The sequence below is a fragment of the Eschrichtius robustus genome, chromosome 8 (genome assembly GCF_028021215.1).
Source record: "Eschrichtius robustus isolate mEscRob2 chromosome 8, mEscRob2.pri, whole genome shotgun sequence".
Taxonomy (NCBI): domain Eukaryota; kingdom Metazoa; phylum Chordata; class Mammalia; order Artiodactyla; family Eschrichtiidae; genus Eschrichtius; species Eschrichtius robustus.
In genome coordinates, this window is record NC_090831.1 from 77117746 (window position 1) to 77129261 (window position 11516).

An 11516-nucleotide genomic window follows, 5' to 3' on the forward strand; every position below is an offset into this window, starting at 1 on the left:
GGATACAAAATTAATGCACAGAAATCTCTTGCATTCTTATACACTGACGATGAAAAATCTGAAAGAGAAATTCAGGAAACACTCCCATTTACCACTGCAACATAAAGAATAAAATACCTAGGAATAAACCTACCTAAGGAGACCAAAGACCTGTATGCAGAAAACTATAAGACACTGATGAAAGAAATTAAAGAAGATACAAATAGATGGAGAGATATATCATGTTCTTGGATTGGAAGAATCAACATTGTGAAAATGACTATAGTACCCAAAGCAATCTGCAGATTCAATGCAATCCCTATCAAACTACCACTGACATTTTTCACAGAACTAGAACAAAAAATTATACAATTTGTACAGGAACACAAAAGAACCCGAATAGCCAAAGCAATCTTGGGAAACAAAAACTGAGCTGGAGGAATCAGGCTCCCTGACTTCAGGCTATACTACAAAGCTACAGTAATCAAGACAGTATGGTACCGGCACAAAAACAGAAATATAGATCAATGGAACAGCATAGAAAGCCCAGGGATAAAGCCACACACATATGGTCACTTTATCTTTGATAAAGGAGGCGAGAATATACAATGGAGAAAAGACAGCCTCTTCAATAAGTGGTGCTGGGAAAACTGGACAGCTACATGTAAAACAATGAAATTAGAACACTTCCTAACATCAAACACAAAAATAAACTCAAAATGGATTAAAGATCTAAATGTAAGGCCAGACACTATAAAACTCTTAGAGGAAAACATAGGCATATGTTTCTTGATTTCTATGACATAAATCACAGCAGGATCCTTTTTGACCCACTTCCTAGGGAAATGGAAATAAAAACAAAAATTAACAAATGGGACCTAATGAAACTTAAAAGCTTTTGCACAGCAAAGGAAACCATAAACAAGATGAAAAGACAGCCCTCAGAGTGGGAGAAAATATTTGCAAATGAAGCAACTGACAAAGGATTAATCTCCAAAATATACAAGCAGCTCATGCAGCTCAATATCAAGAAAACAAACAACCCAATCCAAATGTGGGCAGAAGACCTAAATAGACATTTCTCCAAAGAAGATATACAGATTGCCAACAAACACATGAAAGGATGCTCAACATCACTAATCATTAGAGAAATGCAAATCAAAACCACAGTGAGGTATCACCTCACATTGGTCAGAATGGCCATCATCAAAAATCTACAAACAATAAATGCTGGAGAGGGTGTGGAGAAAAGGGAACCCTCTTGCACTGTCGGTGGGAATGTAAATTTATAAATCCACTATGGATAACAGCATGGAGGTTCCTTAAAAAACTACAAATAGAACTACCACATGACCCAGCAATCCCACTACTGGGCATATACCCTGAGAGAACCATAATTCAAAGAGTCATGTGCCACAGTGTTCATTGCAACTCTATTTACAATAGCCAGGACATGGAAGCAATGTAAGCGCCCATCGACAGAGGAATGGATAAAGAAGATGTGGCATATATATACAGTGGAATATTACTCAGCCATAAAAGGAAACAAAATTGAGTTACTTGTAGTGAGGTGAATGGACCTAGAGTCTGTCAAACAGAGTGAAGTAAGTCAGAAAGAGAAAAACAAATACCATATGCTAACACATATATATGGAATCTAAAAAAAGAAAAATGGTTCTGACAAACCTATGGGTAGGACAGGAATAAAGATGTAGACATAGAGAATGGACTTGAGGACACAGTGTTTGTGGGGGGTAAGCTGGGACGAAGTGAGAGAGTAGCCTTGACATATATACACTAACAAATGTAAACTAGATAGCTAGTGGGAAGCAGCCTCATGGCACAGGGAGATCAGCTCGGTGCTTTGTGACCACCCAGAGGGGTGGGATAGGGAGGGTGGGAGGGATATACAAGAGGGAGGGTATATGGGGATATATGTATACATATAGCTGATTCACTTTGTTATACAGCAGAAACTAACACAACACTGTAAAGCAATTAAAGTCCAATAAAGATGTTAAAAGTTTTACAAATTTTTTTGAATTTACAAAAAAAAAGAAGAAAACTGAGGTATGGAGAGGTCCAACTGTCACATGATAGAATGGAACAAGAGTGACTTTTCTAAAATCCTATCAACAGTCTCTCCAGTCATTAATTTGTTCAAAACTTTTTCTTCACAGATACAATGTGAGTGAATTTCACGGCTGCCTTCCTAATCACTGGGAACACTGAGCAAGCAGCTTAACCTCTCTGTGTCTCAATTTTGTCATCTATGAAATGGAGACTAGCAATAGTACCCAACTTGAAAGGATGTTACGAAGAAGATGACTGATACGTGTAACATGGGTTAGAAAAGAGTGTGGCAGTGGTAAGCACTTAATAAATATTACCTATTGATGGGTTAAACCATATGAACATGCCATTTCTAAGTCAAAAATGGCCAAACATGAGCAGTGTCTTATGGTTCAACCCACCATTATCTGAAAGAATCATATTTGGCTATCATTTCAGGGTTAAACATGGACTTACTGTGGTATCTTTAACCAAACGATGTTATATTCATGAAAATGCTTCATTTCTCTGAACGGAAACTGGCAAAGTCAGGACTTGAACAAAACAAAAAGGAAGTTTCTCCGATGTAATACAATCCTGTTCGAACACCTCACCAGATGATGGCGCTGTTCTGATTAGTACGTTTTCTACAGCTAATGCGCGTCAAGCACGAAGATTAAGTAATGATACTACATTATCCTTTTGAAATGTTAACAACTCTGAATAAGCTCTTTGGCTCCTGTTGTTTTAACTCAGTGTACTTGTCAGCAAGAATACTGACTTTGCAAGGAAGCTACCGCCCATACTGTACTGTAAACCCTAATAATGCAATTGAAACATTATTGAGAAAGCATAACCTTTCCATTGGAAAGTCCTTAGTGCTCCGAGTCTAGGAAAGGAAATCAAATATAAATTATTATTTTAATTTATTATCCTTATCTGTCTCAAATTTTTAGAAATAAAGTAGAAAAAATAAAAGCAGTTTAAAAAGCAGTTTAAAGACTGTTTCACTTCAACTGCCCTTCTCTAAAAATAATACTTCATTTTTAAAAATTTACTAATGTTCTGTTCCATCTTCCAGGGCTTTGAATTCTTATTTCTTTAGAATCTTAAAAGCTGAAAGCAACTTTCATGTGGCTTTGGTGATCATTTGCATCTTTGAAAACTCAAGAAGAGGTTATGCTCACTCTATTTTTTTTGTTACCATATTTCTTTATCTCATTTTGTTATTTTCATTAATTCCTTCCCCCATTTCCTTCATTTGTTGATATGGGGTAAAGTGTATTATAAATTTAAATTCTGAAATACACGACCAAGTTTTTGAAGAATCCCCCATTCTTTTGTGAAGAGTAAATTCAGTATTTATGTAATGGAAAAGGACTCCATTGTATGCCTTGCTCCTGATAATGCTGGTTGTCATTACCCATATTTAGGCCTTTGAGAGTAAACTCCAAAGAAAATATTACACTACTACTCTCCCTTTTCATCCTTCTAGCTAAATACACATTTCTTCATTCCTAATATTTATCACAACTCATTATGGCAATGTTTAAAAAGCAGAGACCTTTGAGTATTTATATTCCCCATAGAAATGAGCATAGCTGTAGCATATTTTAAATGTTCAATGCATAGTTGGTGAATGAATTTATCTCTCCAAAGATTCCATACAGCTGAATCTGGTAGGGAGTTTCACTCAATCTGAGTTCTGACTTACCAGGTGACTTGGGGGTTGGTTTCCTGGAAGAAACGATCTTTCAGTGGTATTTTGAATGTATGAAGAAGAAATTGATAGCCAACTATGTGGGAGAAGTAGGAGGAAACCATTTAAATAAGTAACAAGAAAGACAACATAGCCATGAAAAAGTCAAAAATTGTATTGGAATGAGGTGGTTGGCCGAAAGGGTTAAAACTGGGGCCATTATTTAATAGAACAAATAATAAGGGGCCATGAAAGATGATGTGGCATAATCAGACACACTTACCAGATACCCAGAGTACTTAATACTTAGCATGCACTATACTCTTTCAGCAGCAGCAGCATTACACTGAATGAATGTTGGGCTAATTGGAACAAACACCCATCCATTTTACATGAGTAATGTGGCATTGATGACACTGTATGATTTATGGGTGCTGCCATCTGGACTTTACCACCGTTCTTCTGCTGTATACTCTATTAATAGGTATGATTCTCTGCTGCACTCTCTCACAAATTTACTGGTTTGGGAGCTGTTTACCAGGGAAATTTCAGGAGAGGATTGTTGATCTATATACTTAAATGACAAATGAGTTTTGTGCATGGGGCTTTTGTAGATGCAAAAATGCAAACCAAATTCTTTGGAAAAATTCCAGATCTCAAGGCACTTGTTAAAAGATTGGTGTTGTAGCATAAAATGTTTTTTTGATTTTTGGTTTTTTTTGCTGGTTATACAACTCAAAAATAACACATGCAAAATAGTGAAAAGTATGTTTACATAATGAATTGAAACAAAGATCTTCAGAAGTCAGCTGAACTTTGAACCTCCCTTCATGTTAATGCTTTTGGCTTTGAGGACTACTCATATTTCTATACCAACTATATTTCTTAAATTTCATTAGGAAACCCTTGTCTCCAAATGCATACACTAACTAAATGTGATAGCAGGGTCACTTCGTTATTTTTTTATAATTTAAATGTAGTAATCCAACATGGTATGAGACTAAATAAGACACAGTAGAACTTTGAATGTGATTGAGATGATAACTTCACAAGCCAAAACCTTTACGCATCATTCTATTTTTGCCAAACACAATAGCAGGGGTAAAGTTACTCATGGCCCTAAAGAGATGTTCAAGAGTAGCAGAGGAAACAAGAGTTTGTAGACATTGCATCATTGTTCAACATCTCTTCCTATCCTTGTTCTTAGTTTGCTATACAAACTCGGCCAAGTTATTTAAGTTTCTTTTACTATGACTCTTTCTCCACCATATAGAAAATTGGCAATTACACTGTGGGCTAGCTCTATGTGGTCATCAGGAGAATTTGGGTTAATAAGTAGAATTTTAATTCTAGATAATCCAGTGACCCTCTCTGTGTTTATGGAGATTTTGCATTAGAATTGGGAAGAGAAATTAACTTTCAAAGGACAGATGGCAATAGATTACAGATAACACCAGACTCATCTAAGTAATGCACGGATGTTAAATCAAAGAACAGCTCTATTTTAACCCCGATAACTTAAAAAGTCTCTGGAAATTCAGTGACCAGAAAAAAATACCAGACACCTAGGACCATCTATGGGGTGATACAACTTGGGGTTCTCTGTGGCTATATTACAGTGAAGATTCTTCTTCCATCATAGGATCCTTATATAGCAATACCATATCCCCTGCATTTCAGTAAGTTTCTGGTGAGCCACATAAAGTGCTGACACTAGGTGTCCAACATATTTGTTTTATAAATATCCACGGAGAGCCTATGTGGCAAGCACAGTGCATATGCCAGGTGTGAGGACAGGGAAGGCAATCATAAACAAAAGTGGGTCCCTAAATCACAAGGAAATTACAATTAAGGGAGGAAAGACAGATAAACAAGTATGTAATACTATCTAGTCATATACGATTATGAAGGAGAAAGGAATTGTAATTATGTGTGGGGATTTATCTGTGGGGCAGATTTATGAAAGCAGTGGCACTGAACTGAACATGGGAAAAAGGTCAGAATTTTGTAAGGTAAATAAAGAAGAAAGGACATTCCAGGCAGAGAGAAAGTCACAATTATATTCATGGAGGTGGGACAGCACCAGATGTTTTTAGAGAATAACAAATACTATATTTCATTCTGGCTGGTTAGTCACAAAAAAAGAATGAGATAATGCCTGGAATGCGGTTTGGAGCCAAAGCAGGAAAATCTTTGAATGTCATGATTAGGGATATGTGTTGCACTGTACAGGCGATGGGCAATCAAAGTTATAGAATCAATCTTTTTGCGGCGAGCATTCAGCCCTACCGCTCGTGGTAGAGATGAAAAAACTAAAGCCAGAGAGGTTCAGTGACTTGCTGACATCACACAAATGATTAACTGCAGAACTACTGAATGTTTTTCCAGACGGGGCCATAATGATCTGGTCTTGCTTCTGCAATGGTGGTTTCAAAATATGTTATGGAATGGAGTAGAATAAGGAAGGATTGAGGATGGGAGAAACCAGTTAGAGAGATCTATCAGGGACAAAACAAGACATAATGAGAACCTGAAACAGGATGGATCTAAAAATAGAAAGGAGATGATGGTGATGGTGATGATGGTGACCATGAGGAGAAGGGGAAGAGCAAATTTATGTTACATAGTGATTACTGTACTAGCACTATTTGAAATACTTTACATATGTTAACACATTCAGTCATGATTGCAACTCCCTTATTAGTATCCCATTTTACAGAAGAAGGAATATAATCACAAGAAATAAAGTTATTGCCAAAATGACAGAATTTCATTGGAAGAGCCAGGATTCAAACTCGGCATTCTGGCTCTAAATTCTAAATTCCTAACTAATGGATGTGAGAAACCTCGTGGAATAGAGTCTACAGGCAGAACTAGTAACTGGTATTGCGGTTGAAAGAGGAAGATTTAGAGCCATGATAAAAGTTTGAATTTGGATGACTGGAAAAATGAGGTCTTTTTTAAAAATGGAAATAGATATGTCCTTAAAAGAGTATTTGAGATCTGTTTGGTTTTAGATGCGGTGTTATATAACAAGAGAGAAAGGGAGGTATTAAGAAATATGAGTAAAGTTTAATTGAGAGATTTTAAGCTTAGAAGAGTAGATGACATTGGAAGTCAACCTTAGAGAGATGAGAGTTCAAGTCCCAGGCATGAATGAAATCCTCAAGGAAAAAGATGTGAAAAGCCTTGTCACTAAGGAGTGAAGGTAAGAGGAGTTCCTGAAAGATCATGGGAGCCTTTCAGAGAACAACAGGGGAAACCAAGAAAGGCCATGTCATGGAATCCAGGAATAGAGCATTTTGAGAAAGGTCTTATGTTGAGCAGAGACCAATCAAAGAAGAGGAGGATGAGAAAAGGTGAGGTGACTGGTGGGTAAGACTCACTGGTGACTTCTGATGAGGCTGGTATAGGACAGCTGTGGGGGCAGAAATCTGATCAGAAACCATGTAGAAGGGATGGGGAGACCATGATGTTGGATACTCTGGTGATTGAAGGAAGGAGAGGCATAGGCTGATCACCTGACAGTAGTAGAGAAGCATGTGAGGTTGCTGAAACTGCTGAGAGCCAATCATATCTGTAAATAAAATATGTCTATATTGGCCATGTGATGTTTTTATATCAACATTAATATCATTTCTGAAACAGGTAGCCAAGTTACTGAACGAGTTCAGAGAGGGCCAAATATCTAGGAAATAAAATAATTGTTCAAAAATACAACCAATGAAAATAATGGTGATATTAATGTATTGCTTAAATGCAAAGCCTCTGAAGGAATTTCAATTCTGGATCAATCAGTATTGTTTCTGCACATCAAAATGATAACAAGGATATGGCATAATACATTTAAAAAATATAAGGGAACATAAAAATATTTAAAGAAGAAAAACTAAAATGGCAAATCATTGTACTATCATCATCAGCACTACCACAAACCCCTGGGAAATTGTGCCATTTCTTCCTCTCTACCTTCAACATTCTTGGATTACTGCACTCACCATCAGTTCTACTACTATTGAATTTTTGCTTCGAGTGTCTTCTTCCTTCCCATTTAGATACTTAAAGAATGTTTACTAAATTGGATTGTGCCAAATATGATAGACTTGAAAATGCCAGCTTGGTGCTTGGAGAGAAAATGTGAAAAACACAATTTCACTGTTCTGAGGGCTTTTATTTCCAAAAAAAGGGAATACAGTGTATAGCGTCTAGAAGCATCAGCTGTGGTATCAGAAAGACCTCTGCTCAAATCCCACCTCTCTTTTGCCTATATATGTGACCTTGGCAAAATTATTTTATTTCAATAAACCCTAGTTTCCCTATCTATAAAATAAGACTAATAGGGTTAATGAGAATACCTTTTTTTCTTTCTTTTTTTAATTTTTAATTTTTATACCATCTTTAAAGGTTACACTCCACTTACAGTTATTACAAAATAGTAGCTATATTCTCCATATTATACAATACATCCTTGTAGCCTATCTGACACCCAATAGTTTGTATCTCCCACTTCCCCACCCCTATATGCCCGCCCGCCACTGGTAAACACTAGTTTGTTCTCTATATCTGTGAGTCTGTTTCTTTTTTGTTATATATACTAGTTTGTTGTATTTTTTTAGCTTCCACATGTAAGTGATATATACAGTATTTGTCTTTTTCTGTCTGATTTATTTCACTTAGCATAATACCCTCCAAGTCCATCCATGTTGCTGCAAATGGCAAAACTTCATTCTTTTCTATGGTTGAGTAGTATTCTATTGTGTATATATATATCTTATATATATCAGATATATATATATCATATATATCAGACAGAGAAATTAAGGAAACAATCCCATTTACCATAGCATCAGAAAGAATAAAATACCTAGGAATAAACCTGCCTAAAGAGGCAAAAGACCTGTACTCAGAAAACTATAAGACACTGGTGAAAGAAATTAAAGGCAACACAAACTGATGTTCTTGGATTGGAAGAATGAATATTGTTAAAATGACCATACTAGCTAAGGCAATCTACAGATTCAATGCAATCCCTATCAAAATACCAGAGGCATTTTTCACAGAACTAGAACAAAAATAATGATAATACTTTTTGATAGGATTTGGGGGATTATATGAGTTAATGCACATACAGTGTTTAGCACAAATCCTGATGCATTTAAAACTCTCTCACCGTTAACTGTTATTTTTTTCCCTTTTGTTCTGAGAGAATAATACTGTGACATATCCTCTACACTGCTTCTATAAACCATCCCATCATGTTTTCTTCTTCTATCCTCCTCTTTGTTGCTGCAGCTTCTTCTTCCTCCTCACTCCCTTCTTCTTCTTCTACTTCCTCTCCTCTCTCTCCCCCTCTCTCTCTCCCTCTCTCTCTCTGTCTCTCCTTCAGGAAGAATAAGTACCATCAGGCTTCCTCAAAGGAATATCAGACAGTGCATTTGTTTGCTCAGCTGCCCTAACAAAATACTACAGATTGAATGGCTTGAACAACAGAAATTTATTTTCTCACAGGTCTGGAGACTAGAAGTCCAAGGACAAGGTGTTGCAGGTTTGGTTCCTTTTGAGGCCTCTCTCCTTGGCTTGCAGGTGGCCACCTTCTAACTGTGTCCTCACGGCAATGTAAGCCTTTCCTCTCTGCATGCATCCCATGTGTCTTCCATTTCTCATAAGAACACCAATCAAATTAGAGCCCACTCATATGACCCCACATAACCTTAATTACCTCTTTGAAGACCCCCATCTCTAAATACACTCACATTCAGAGGTACTCGGAGTTCAGACTTCAACATATGAATTATGGGGGGGGGGCGGTGGGCACACAATTCAGTCCATAGCAGGGAGGAATAATAATATTCTCCATTCTTTGTGCCTGTATATTACTTAAACTAACACAGTGGAAAGAATGCCAGTTCATAGACATAACTGAATATTAAGTATATCATTTGTTTCCCCTTGTTAATGTCACTGTTTCTAATATAAGAAAACATATAAAGAAATGGAATATAATTTCTCTACTGTAAAGGAGTATCCATTTCATAGAATATGCTTTAATTCAACCTAGTGTTTACTTGAAAAAAGAATAATGGCATTAGCACATGTAGAACTATATCAAAGATAGTGGGATGAATTCCTAAGTACATAGTATAGTTAGCTGCATTTCAATTACACTTTGTTGACTAGTGAAAAGAAAATGCCAGTGTAAATACACTGCTTAAATATAAAACATCAAAAAGGGATTTTTTTATGTACAACAATTGGCAAAGTGTAAACACAGAACGTTGATGTTTTTCATTTTTCTCTTAAAAGGCTGAATTGAGTTCAGTGCCAGAGGCAGAGTGCCAGGCTATCGGCTTTGACAAGCTCAGCTGAAGTAAAGCCTGCCTTCCAAAATGGGAGGGGCAAGAAACCCAGAAAAATACCTCACTCCTGTAACACACAAACACTTTAAGCACTTGACTTTTCCTTAATACACATCAGCTTTGCAGCACACCTAGAGAAATTATTTTAATATATGAATATGCTTCTGTAAATCTTATAAATGTGCTTGCTATTTATTAAATACCAGGCATTAAGTCAGTCTGAAGTATCCTTTTCACCTGTACTGGGAAAAAAATTCTTCAATACAACCTTTAGACTCTTCCATTATTTAATGAAAATTAAGATTTTAATGCATAGTTTTCTTTAGATTATACCTTGACTCTGTTGAGTACCACACACTGAAGAGCGTCTAAAAACAAATCCTGAGATACCCTGAAGGATGAGGAGAGATCACAGAATGTGTACCTCTTGATGGCTGTTTATAAATGTGGAAAAAGAATTTGGCACAAAGCAAATATGAGAAAGGAAATGTAAGAAAGTTTCCTGTGTGAGTAAAATTATTCTACATTTAATTTGAAAAAATTTAAGAATAACATCAAATGACATAAGATAAAATTCACCTGGGAATTAACAGTTTTCTGCAGTAAAACCTACTCCTATTAATGTAACTGTAAAAAGTTAGAAAATTCAACTAGGTTACACACCCCCCACCAATAATAATTGAATACTGAGAGCTCAGTTAGGATAACAGATAAATTACTTAGTAGAAGTCATCCCCTCGTAACCACGTTAATCTCATTTCTCCACTTTCTTTCACTAAAACACGGAAGTTTTCAAAGTAATTGGACTCTCCAAATGAGTAGCAGGAGAAGCCACCTTTCCCAACAGGCAGCAATCAGCCAAAATGGGATTTCCAGGGTAAAAAGTTTATCTGCCTTCATCACATTCTTGATGTAGGCAGGCAGTCTTGCAGTCTGTGTCACTGGGCCAGCTCTTGGGCCAATTAAAAAACGGAGGAGAGTGGGAGGTGAGGAGAAGAGAAGAAGGGCAGGAAAAGAGTAGGAGGAGAAAAGCAGAAGGAAGAGAGGAAAAGCAAGCCCAACCAACACCAAATACCAGAGTGAAATGAAAAGTTGAAAGAGACTGAGTCATCCATAGACCTTGCCTTGCACCTTATTCAACCTTGCTGATGGTTAATATTTATAGAAATGACATAAGATGTTCATGTGCACGTGTCGCCAAAAAGAAAAGCTGAGCCTCCCTGGAAGCAATCTTTAATCAGCAATTATGCTTGGGAATGCACAAAGAGGATGGCACGTTAAAGCAACCTAGCTAATAATATGCACTCACTCGATGATTTATGATAGACCAGTAACAAACAACACCGATTCGATTTTTTTAACTGTCTGTGCACCTCCTCAGGGAAGGGAAGACATAAATTTTGGTAGGCTGATAAATGATTCGTACTTAC